The sequence below is a fragment of the Pelophylax lessonae genome (assembly GCF_965119305.1).
Source record: "Pelophylax lessonae genome assembly, chromosome: 9".
NCBI classification, from domain to species: Eukaryota; Metazoa; Chordata; class Amphibia; order Anura; family Ranidae; genus Pelophylax; species Pelophylax lessonae.
The window spans coordinates 159,443,107-159,455,456 of NC_138776.1; positions in this window are offsets into that span (position 1 = coordinate 159,443,107).

The following is a 12,350-nucleotide window of genomic DNA, read 5'->3' on the forward strand; positions in this document are numbered from 1 at the left end:
CACTGTTTTTGGAACACCTCAGCACAGTGTTCCCATAGAATATTTAAGTGTCTATGATAATACTATTAGGGTCTGACCCAACATTTCAGCACAGTGCACTTTTTTGATCTATTTTGAATTTTATGGTTTATATGTTTTATGCTCAAAGACACTTTGGTTTTAAGTATCTCTATTGGAATAATATCATTAATGTAAACTGAGTTTTAATGCACAGACAGACTTGTGCATAGTGGTAGCGCCATTCACCAACATCTTTACAACCTCTGTGAGTAGTGTATGTTTTTCATATAGCTTTCAATAATTTAAAACTTTAAATTTTTTTGCACACTTAATGACAATTAATTCTTGTTTTTTTAGCCAAACTGACAGTTTAATGAGCAGAGTTTTCCTGCCTAATTACATCTAATGTCAGAAGGCCCTTTCAATTGTTGTAATGTAAACATTCAATCAAGCTAGCCTTTGGTGATAATTACATCATAAACATCAATTGTTAAAGGATTTCTGTTCCGCCACATTTTCACATACCATAATTAGAAAAATGGCGTTTCCTAATAAAATCTGAATGTTTTCTGGATGTTTTCAATATGACACCACAGCAAAGAAAACAGAAGTTGGAACATGTGCCGTCATTAGTATTGTGGTCATCTTGGAAGCATATGTTCTATGAAGTTCTACGAGATTGTTTGCCAAGTTGTTCTGGCTTTCTATGCACAAGAGCTACATTTGCCAATAGTCTAACATTACAAATACTGCATGAATGAAAAACTGGCTGATTAATTTCTAAATTCTAATCACTACTATATATAATCATAGTATGGAAATATCAGAAAAGATTTTATGGTGAGCACAAAAATCCTATTTCCTTTCTAGTCCATCGAGGAGCAAAAGTATTCTTAGACTGCCAGGACATTGAAAAGCAGTTCAGCAGAGGTGTGGACAATATAACATCAAAGGATAAAAGAAAAACAACAACAGAAAACTGGGAACTGCCTGCAGCCCAAGAAGCCGCCTGAAGGATCCTAAACCTGAATCTTGCATTAGATGAGACCTGAATATCTGTCTGTCAGAACTAGAAAAATACATCAGAAAACTTGAAAACTAGGAGAAGCTGCCAAAAATACCAAGAAACAAGAAGCACACAGATCTAATAGAGTGGGTTTTCTCAACTAGGGTTCCTTCAGAGGTTGCTAAGGGTTCCTTGAGCAATTAACAATTTCGGCCTCTCAGATAAATTCCCACTGACAGCATTGATCTTTTTAGCTATCTTTAAGTGGGTAATGCTTCCCATTGACCTTAAGTGTAAAGAACATTCACAGTGACCATTACACTAATGTATTGTGAGTTGTAGATATTGTTTTTTTAGCAGAGGTGTCCCGAGACAGGAAAATTATTTTAAGGGTTCCTCTGCGTTGAAAAAGGTTGCAGTAGGTTTGATAAGTGTGGCTTGACAAAAAAAGAGTGAACCCGATTCTTAGGACCATCATTTTGGATGATGGCCTGCTTAAATCATCTAGAGTTAGTGGGATGAAAACCTGGTGTACCCTTATCTAGACAATCAAGAGAGGTTTTCTTTTAGCAAACTGAAGCCAGATAGAGGGATGAGAGAAAATGTTCCTGGCTGAGTTTAAAGGCAGAGCTACCTTAGGCAAAAAAAAAGTCCTGGGCCACAACACCACCTTGTCCCTATGGAAAATCAGAAAGGGTTATTGCAGGTAAGGCAGCCTGTTCAGTCACACCTCCCTAAGGTGATGGCTCGAGGAAACACCATCTTGTAGATAAAATAAGAGAAAGAATTGCCTCTAATAGGTTCAAATTGCAGTCTTTAAAACACCAGAACCAATATAGTTAAAGAACCAGATTCAAAATGGAACAACTTTGTAGTCTGCCCCTTAGATTTTTCCCCTAAATTCTGAGTTGTCACTGGAACTGGAGTAGTAGGAACATTTTCCAATGGGAACACTTTGTGTTGACAACTGTGTATGAGAGAATTCCCTTTATTTGGAAAAATCTTCCCAATTTTTAATAACCACCTCAATACTGCTGTGTATATATTTGGCCTGGTATTGAGGTGGTTTTGCCGGGATCATGGTTGAGGCTACAACCGTGATCCTGGTACCTGCGCACAATCATTTTTACTGGCAGATGAAGGGGTCCCCCCCCCCCACTGCTTTTTCCCTTTCCTAGGCACTCTTGTCCCACTGGGGGGCCCGGGATCAATCCAACCAGCGGCATAGTTTTCTCATCACACATTGAAAGGAACTGACATTGTTCCTCCCACTGATTTTTCCACTAACTTCTGAATTTTCACTGGAACAGGAGTAACGGGAACATCTTCCAATGGTGACACTTGGTCTGTTGACAACTGTATGAGAGAATTTGCTTTATTTGGAGACATCTTCCCAAGTGCACACAAATACCACACAAAAAAGGCTTGTCACTGGTTTTAACTATTTCCTAACATATCCAAAATGAAAAATACTTTATAGGTATTTAAAAAAAGAACTCCAGCCACAATTTATTTTCTAGCTTTGGAGTAGAGGAGGAATAAAACCTTTGCCAGGTTTTTATTAACCACCTTAATACTGCTGTATGGGTATATTTGGTCTCGTATTAAGGTGGTTATACCGGCATCATGGTTGAGGCTACAACTGTAATCTTGGTATCTGCGCTCAATCATATTTACCGCCAGCAGAATGGAGAACCCCGCTGCCTTTCCTAGGCACTCCTGTTTCACTGGGGAGCCCGGGACCAATCCAACCAGCGGCATTGGCTTCTCGGCACACAGTGAAAGGAACTGACATTGTTCCTCCCACTGTGTGACATCAGAAACTGAAAGCGACAAGGATTTTGCCACTTCTGTACTGTTTGTCTGTTTACAAGTCGGTACTGGCTTGTAAAGCATCTGATTAAACTGAGATGCTTTGGAGGCCAGAGCAGAGATATGGGCTCTAATAACATGACATCCAAGATGGGCAACCCAAAATCAGCTTTTAGGTGCTTAGATTGGACAGGCATTTATGTTTGTCTTAAATATATTATTATTATACAGGATTTATATAGCGCCAACAGTTTGTGCAGCGCTTTACAGTGTGGCTATACTCGTAGGTATACTCATAGAAAGGAAGGCTTTTGTATTCATATCTTGTCTTTTGTATTCATATCCTAGTAAAAGATTCCGTTTAATATAATATATGAAAGAAGAGCTTTACAAAATGCAGGGCGCATGCAAAGAATAGGAGTTGTGATGGGTATAACTTCATATTATCTTGTGAGTATTTTCCAGCGGATGTCATAACTTCCTTTTTCTTGACCACTTACCTAAGACAATTGCTGCTCTTATTCATTCGATTATTTTGACTACTTTGCAATACTCTCGGGAAAGCAAGCCTTCTCTGAATAGGGATTATACTGCACTGCCAAACCGTGAAGTTGAAAGACAGGACGTTAGTCATAATGTGCTTTTCCTCTGTTGTCTAGATCTTAATCACAGAATTCCCAAACACGACAGACCCTGTTGCTGTAATCTACCAAACATTTCAAAGAGTTCTATTTACATATAAAATGGCATTCTAATAGTATCCGGCACAGTTCGATAAAAAGGATTTGTTCTTTTTCCAGTAGATAAAAAAAGAGATAAAGCATTAAAACAGATGTTGAGCTGGCCAGTATGAGTTGGTCTCTATGATAATAAATACATAATAATATTTAATTACAGGAGGTGCATTATTCTGTATATTGTATGAAAGCTAACGTCCACTGCAAACAGGCTGAAAAACATTGCCAGTAATGAAGAGACAAACAGACATAAGAATGAATAGGCAGTCGTGGACTAAAACTGAAACTACTAGTGTAGAGAACTCCCCAGAAACCTTATTTCCTGTGTGAATGCCTCATTATTCTTTTCTTAAACTAAAACGAAAACCAAAAACAAAAATGTATTGCAGCTTACAGTCCTAGGATGTGGTGGCTGTATTAGTTTTCTTTCTTTTTTTTTTTTAAGATACAAACATTTTTAGCAAATAAAGAAAACACTTGTTGATCCTGCCAGAAATGCATTATCCTTGTCACTCCCTGTGAGCTGCACCAAAGAATATATATTTTTTCCTAGCCATTTTCTGTAAATTACAAATTGCTCTGCCCCAAATGTAATGGTGGAAACAAAAGATACAGACATGTTTTAGTCCATATCAAGATGGAAAGAAGCATAGGTTGGCAATCATGGCTCCCTCGGTAGATACCATGCAGCAACCATAGCAAGGACTGGTGAGCAGAAATATTTACCATTTTTGTTATTGGGTTTACATATACTTTAAGTCTGTACCAAGATACAGGTCACATTTAAGGAATCTCCTAAAATGGGAGTTTACATTTTGGCGATATACTTACAAAAAGGGATGAACACACTGTATCTTTCCTCATGAGCTTTCATTATAATAAAGGCTGATACTCCTGTTGAGAAATCTGCTTGATAGAGCACATGTTGACTACATAGTAGTATCTTTAGAATAGAGAAAGATATGAGTTTTCAAAAACGTTCTCCAACATCCTTGCAATGTATGTGTAGCCACCCTGTATTTAAGTATGTGTCTAAATGTATCTTTCCTGGGTAATAGTCTGCCTGGGACAATTTGTATTTTCTGAATTGGCAGCTCCCGTGTGCTGGAATTGCTGCAGTGCCCTACTTTCTCCACTAGGTGTCACTGACACTTAGGGCTATAGGAATGGGATAAAGCAAATATTTTGGTACTGGGACTTTATGTTCCTTCTGACTCCCACTAGTAGTCTTCCTGCAGTGGTACATGCTGGGAGAGGTTATAAAAGCTCAGGGAGTGGCCTGGCGAGCGTTCTCTCCCCTAGGCTGCAGCCAGGGGAGAATGTGCACAGAATGTTGCGCTGTGAAGGCCTGAGTCCTATTGGTCCTATAACTGAGCTGCTCCACCTAGTCATTGTGGAGTACACTTCAGATATAGAAGAGCCAAATGAATGTCTGCCGGTGGGAAATTGGCTGCTGCCCTCAGAGAGTCCTAGCCCTTATTTAGCTTGATGGATGTCTTCTGGAGGGAGACTTGCGTGTCTGCTTTTAGAGGTTCCTGTCCTGTCAATACTTTGGATTATAAGGTCTGGAAGCTTGGTTGCTACTGGAGTCCTCTGTGTATATATCTTAATCAGCGCAATTAAAAGTAAATCGAAAATAATCAAAAAAATATTCTGCAACAAAAAATTCAAAAGATTCAAAAATTCAAAAGCAAAGATTGAGATGATTGCTGCCAGTACTTGCAATTCACCTCACCTTCAAATAATACAAGTATAAAGTTTGTACAGTGTGACATGTGACAAAGTCCGCAAAAAATATCAGTGAACAAATAAATCACTTATGTCCCAATAAGTAAAAAAAATAAAAATAAATAAGAAACAGTTAAAAAAAAACCTTATATCGAATGCTCCAAATTATTGTGCAAACTGTGCAAAAAATATCAGTGAACAAACAAATTTGCACAAATGTCCAAAACGATGAAAAGCATACACAATGATAAAAAAAAAAACAGTTGAAATAATCCTTATATCGAGTATTTATGCCACCTCTGTGTATAACGATCAACTTAAATCAAACAATTGCTCGTGTTATCCACCACTAGTGCTTGGTGGATGAATGATTGTGCATATTACAGCTGGCACAGCTTTCAGTGCTTTTATATGTGAGTGAGCTACTTTTAGGTTTTATAGCAATAAATAGTTTTTACAGAGAGCACTAGATGGTATGTATTTTGTTTTATATGGCTGGTAATACACATGATCACTGTATAAAGGAGAAAGCTGAGTTGTGAATTACCTAAGGATATCCATCCATCTGCCCAGATCTCCATTCATCCGTAAACGGGAACAGCGTGTCTTGACTCTCTGGTAAAACAGGAGTCAAAGCTGAAAGTGAGCTGCTAGAGAGCACTGGTGGTGGATAACACGAGCACCTGTTTGATTTAAGTTGATTGTTATACACAGAGGTGGCAAAAATTCTCGATACAAGGATTTATTCAACTGCTTTTTTATTTTTCTGATTGTTTCTCTTCCTACTAGATTCCTAACCCTAATCCTATCTGTCTGTCAGCTGGAGCAATAAAACTACAAAATGATTAAGTGACTGGCGCCCATCCTTGTCATGTGATGTTCTCCACTGTGGCCAAGGATTCACCCAGTTAAATGCTAGCTTTCTCCCTGCTGGAGGAAAGTCCACACTCCTCTACCCCCCAGCGGGAAAGGTGCTACATATAAAGCACACCTAGAAGGGATTTTTTTCTTCTCAACAATGCTGGAGTTACGTTTTAACACTTAACTACGAACCTTTATAGTGAAATTGAAGTCTTGCAACTTTTTCTCTTTACAGTCCCAAATCCCTGAATATTATGACTTTACAGATTTTTGATTGGGGTAAATATATATATTTATCTCTGTGATTACGCTGCTCCCTGTTCTCCAACTCCAAAGCTCTGTACTGGCAGGGCTAAGTATAGGCCATGCCCTCAGCCCAAGTGTCCTTACACAGACTATAGGGCAGAGGAAGAGAATGAATGATTTGGATTCTGCTACGGAGTACTGATTACTGGGTCTAACTCAGCCTTTTTCAACCAGGGTGCCCAGGCACCTTGGGGTGCCTTGAGGATTCTTTAGGGGTGCCTCAGGAAAAGTGTAAAAATGACCCAAACATTGTATACAAGGTGGTGGCTGGATGAAGCCTGCCTTTTAGTTACACAAAGTCACAGGTTTCCATTGTGCACCATTATGACCTTCTAGCTGCCAACCTGCTAATGACCAAAGACATCATCAGTTGATAAAAGGATGTTATTTGCTTGCATAGCATGCTTGTTTGACCATTCCATGCCTCTCTCCATCAGTTTTAGGGTCACATTAGCTCCGTGATGGAGAAAAACTGAGGAAGAAGAGTAACATTGGAATACTAGTCAATACCAACTTGCACCTCTAAAGTTGGGTGTCATACATGTGTGGATAATGCTGCAATATGTAAAGCTATTAGAACAAATTTTACATTTTAGGATGTGGGGGGGCCTCAAGACTGTCCATAATTTTAAAGGGTGCCTCAAAAATGTTCATAATTTCAAAGGGTGCCTTGACTGAAAAAAGGTTGAGAAACACTGGTCTAACTACTGGATTGTAACATCACAGTAAGCAATTTTAATCCCTTTTTTGTTATTTACTTAAGGTTGGTGTGACCAGGCAAGGTCCACAGATGCAGGTTGCTGCTAAAATACCGGATGGGAAAGCCAGTCTCTTTCAGTAGAAATATTTAAACTTGTCCCTTACATGAGTCCCCAATGCTTAACCTCAATAATATTGAACACACAAATAAACCCCCAAACTCTAATTTTTAAACTAATCCTTCAGTCGTGACTCTTAATTATCCTCATTTCTAAGATGTGCACATAAAGATGACTGTCCCATGATGAAAACTAACAGAGCGGATCTCCCGCCTCTAAAAAAAATGAATCAAGCTTAGTTAATTAAGCTTAAGTCAATGGTAGACCTTGGAGGTTGTATGTAGAAGAGTGGTGAAATGAAATTTGCTTGCAATTTTCTCATCCATTGCCTTTTAAAGAATGTTAACTAACCATTTTAAATTGCATTTCACAATTAGCCAATGGCAAACTAGAAAAACTATAAACTTGAAAACTAAGTAAGAAACTGGTGATTTTTTCAACAGATTGATCATCAAGAAATGTTGGCCAAATGTGGATATTGAGGCTGAATTGGCGACCTTGTACAGGAGAAGATATTTTTATTCTGAAATTCCAAATCTGAAGTTTTTCAAATATGGCAGATTCATAAATTCACCAAATTTCAATAAAAGACAAAACAATTTGGAAAAAAAAGAAAAAAAGGGTTTTAAGAAAAGGATAAAATAAATAAAAAACAAAAAGGTTAACATTCGAGGAATAAAAAAGGTTACCTTCCATTTTAAACCCACAATTGAAAAGGTTTTTGTCAGTGTTGGATAGATTTTACACTGCTAATGGGAGATGCTTTTAGAAAGTGGGTAAGCCAGGTCACAGTACTGTGCCCATATCAGCATTTCACTAATGTCAGAACACGTCATTCTGTTTATACAAATTTAATTTTCAGGAAGTACCACAGAAACCTAATAGAGTTGTTATAGCAATGATAATAATAGTATTATACACACACACAAACATGCTCTAATATTTGTCAGGATACTTCTTTGAAGGCTTCAGTTAATTTTCTGAATTGCAACAGAAAACAACAGTAATTCCTCCAATTTAAGTCGTGCTCCATTTCACTTTCAGAGCTGAATTCCTGGAATTTATAGCAGTACTGCTTCGTTGAGTTTGTTTGAGAATTTACAGAGTAATAAATAACTAATGGGATGTTATTGTAACATTGCATTAGCTATTTATTAGCTGCAGTTTTAGCCCTGTGTACATTAGACTGTATCCTATACGAAAATTATACTCCAGTCAAACATTTAAGCTGACGCAGGAGACAATCTATTTGCTAAATGGCTCTATTATTTGTGCAGTACACTGATCTTGTACTGACACTACTGCTTTCTAATCCCTGTAGATCTGAACAGGCCTTAAATTAAAGGCAATTCAGGCCATTGGGGTTGATTTACTAAAGGAATTTATCCCAGAGCTTAGTGACTGCAGGGAAATTTCATATTCCTGATACACTGGGGAAAATAATTATGTGATCCCCTGCAGATATTGTAAGTTTGCCCACTTACAAAGAAATTAAGGGTCTAAAATTTTATCATAGATGCATTTTGAATGATAGAGACAGAATATCAACCAAAAATCCAGAAAAAAACACATAATACAAATGTTATAAATTGAGTTGCAGTTCAGTGAGAAAAATAAGCATTTGATCCCCTACCAACCAACAATAGTTCTGGCTCCTACAGACTGGCTACCAATGGCGGCTGGTGCTCAAAATTTTTTTTTGGGGGGCGCAAACAGAAAAATGGAATAGACATTGCTTTGCGGCAAAAAATTGCATGACTTTGAGTTCACAAAAGTGTAAAAGGGGCCTTCAGTAATCAAAGTATAGTGTGCTCCCTTCAATGCAGAGTGACCACAGTGTGCCCCCTTCAATTCAGAGTGACCACAGCATGCCCCCTTCAATGCAGAGTGACCACAGCATGCCCCCATCAATGCAGAGTGACCACAGCGTGCTCCCTTCAATGCAGAGTGACCACAGCATGCCCCCTTCAATGCAGAGTGACCACAGCATGCCTCCATCAATGCAGAGTGACCACAGCGTGCCCCAATCAATGCAGAGTGACAACAGCGTGCCCCCTTCAATGCAGAGTAACCACAGTGTGCCCCCATCAATGCAGAGTGACCACAGCGTGCCCCCCTTCAATGCAGAGTAACCACAGCATGCCCCCTTCATTCGCTAGTGTCACACAATGGGTGGGCTCAGGGCGCACTGCTCTGCGCCCCGGGTCCACCCTTTTCTGAAGCCTATTAGAGCCTCTGGCTCTAATCACGTGCTTCAGAAGAAAAAAAAAAAACATTGAACTCCATGCGTCCGGCGCCCCTGCATGTAGATTAGGGGGCCGGACGCATGGATAGGGGGGGTGGCGCCCCTGCGCCCCCAACGCACCAGCCGCCACTGCTGGCTACTGTATGTGCTCATGTGGTACACAGATTAGTCCTGCCAATTTAAGAAGGTGCTCCTAACAACAACTCGTTATGTATATAAAAGACACCTGTCCACAGAATCACTTTCTTTCATTCAAACATCACTATAATGGGCAAGACCAAAAGAGCTGTCAAAGGATGTCAGGGACAAGATTGTCGATGTGCACAAGGCTGGAATGGGCTACAAGGCCATCAGAAAGAAGCTTGGTGAGAAGGAGACAACTGTTGAGTAATTATTCACAAATAGAAAAAATACAAAATAACCATCAATAGCCCTCGGTCTGGAGCTCCATACAAGATTTTGCCTCATGGGGTAAGGATGACCATGAGAAAAGTGAGGGATCAGCCCAAATGGGAGGAGCTTGTGAACTATCTCAAGGCAGTTGGGACTACAGTCACCAAACAAACCATTGGTAACACAATACCCCGTCATGGATTCAAATCCTGCAGCTCCTGCAAGGTCCCCCTCCTCAAGAAGGCACATGTGCAGACCTGTCTGAAATTTGCCAATAAATATCTAAATGATTCTGAGAAGGATTGGGAGAAAGTGCTGTGGTCAGATAAGATCAAAATTGAGCTCTTTAGCATTAACTCGATTCACCATGTTTAAAAGAAGAAAAAGGCTGACTATGACCCTAAGAACACCATCCCTACAGTCAAGCAGGGAGGTCGAAACTTTATGCTTTGGAGCTGTTTCTCTGGTAAAGGTACAGGCCAACTATGCCACACTGAGGGGCCAAGGGATAGGGCCATGTATTGTAAAATCTTGGATGAGAACCTCTTTCCCTCAGCTAGAACACTGAAGATGGGTTGCATATGGGTCTTCCAGCATGACAATGGCCCAAAACATACCATCAAGACAACAAGAGAGTGGCTCAAGAAGAAGCACATTAAGGTCATGGAGTGACCAAGCCAGTCTCCAGACCCTGGAAACCCAGAGCCAGAAAATTTATGGAGGGTGCTAAAACTTCGAGTTGCCAAGCAACAGCCAAGAAACCTTAAAGTGATATTTAATCCACAACAAGAAAATCTGTATATGCAGTAAAGCATGCTTGTTATACTCTCTGTGGAACCTAAGGGGTTAATCCTCTGCATTGTGTAAAATAGCTGTTTTATTCTGTATGCACAGATCCTCATCTTCTTGCATTGTCCCCATAACATGTCCGGATAATACAAAATCAACTCAGGCTACGCATGCTCAGTTAGGTACATATTGCATGAGAGTTTTCTTTTCTTAGGACAGGTCCTAATCAGCACTGTCCAGACAGAGGGTCAGGGGTCCTGCAGCCTCATAGGACAGTCAGAAGAGAATGAAAACTCCTAACTCGGCACTGATAGAAGTCACGAGACTGCTATATACCGCTGATGAGAAAAGGTATTTAATAGTTTATATTTACTAAAATGATTGCATTTAAATGTTCTATGTACTGTAGGAGACCAAATATAATGAATGCAGGGTCCTGGGTTTAGTAACACTTTAAGTATTTAGAGAAGATCTGTAAAGAAGAGTGGACCAAAATCCCTCCTGAGATGTGTGCAAACCTGGTAACCAACTACAAGAAATGTCTATCCTCTGTCATTGCCAACAAGGATTTCTCCCCCAAGTACTAAGTCATGTTTTGCTTGGGGATCAAATACTTATTATACTCACTGAACTGCAACTTAATTTATAACATTTGTGTCATGTGTTTTTTGGTTGATACTCTGTCTCTGTCATTTAAAATACACATTTGATAAACATTTTAGACCCTTCTTGTCTTTGTAAGTGGGCAAACTTACAAAATCTGCAGGGGATCAAATAATTATTTTCCCCACTGTATGTGCCTGCTGTACCATGTACTTGAATGAAAAAATATCCTGTCTTAACAGCGGCGGGCTGGCCCTCGCTTGCTGATCTCACAAACCCCTCTGGACTCTACCGCCTAGATTTTGGAGGTCGCTACGACTCCGCCACTTCCTACACTCCTTGCCACCCCCAAATGGGTATAGTGAACAACTTTGAGGATCATTGTTCCCAAGACGCCGTATTGCCACATGTATTATCTATTACTTATGCACTACTGCTCACACCTCCAGGGACTTACCAGCCCCCTTATCTGGCCAAATGGGAATGGGACCTGGACCGTACTTTTACCCCAGATCAACAAAACCACATTATTCAGTTTTCATTCAAGTCCCCCATGTGTACAAGGATACAGGAAACCAATTTCAAACTCCTGTCAAGGTGGCATCATACATCGTTACAGTTAAATACGTATTTCCCTGGGGCCACTGATTGTTGCTGAAAGTGTCGGGAGGGGCAGGGGACACTCCTGCACATCTTTTGGTCATGTCCCAAGCTTGGGGAGTTTTGGAAGACGGTACGGAAGATATCCCAAAAATTCACCGAACGACCACTTCCTAACGACCCTGCCTTCTTCCTTCTCCATGCCTCTAACACTTCGGCTCAAATTTACAAAAAATCTGTCATTCGTCACCTCCTAGATGCTGCCAAAATGTGCATTCCCCTTAATTTGAAGAACCCAAAACCCCCAACCATTGGCCTATGGCTTAAAAAGGTGGAGTAGATAAACAGGATGGAGGGCCTTGTTCTTTCAGCACATCACCAACATGATCGCTATGCCAAAACCTAGGCTCTGTGGAATATGTTTATCCTCTCTAATGAAGGAAGATCCCTTC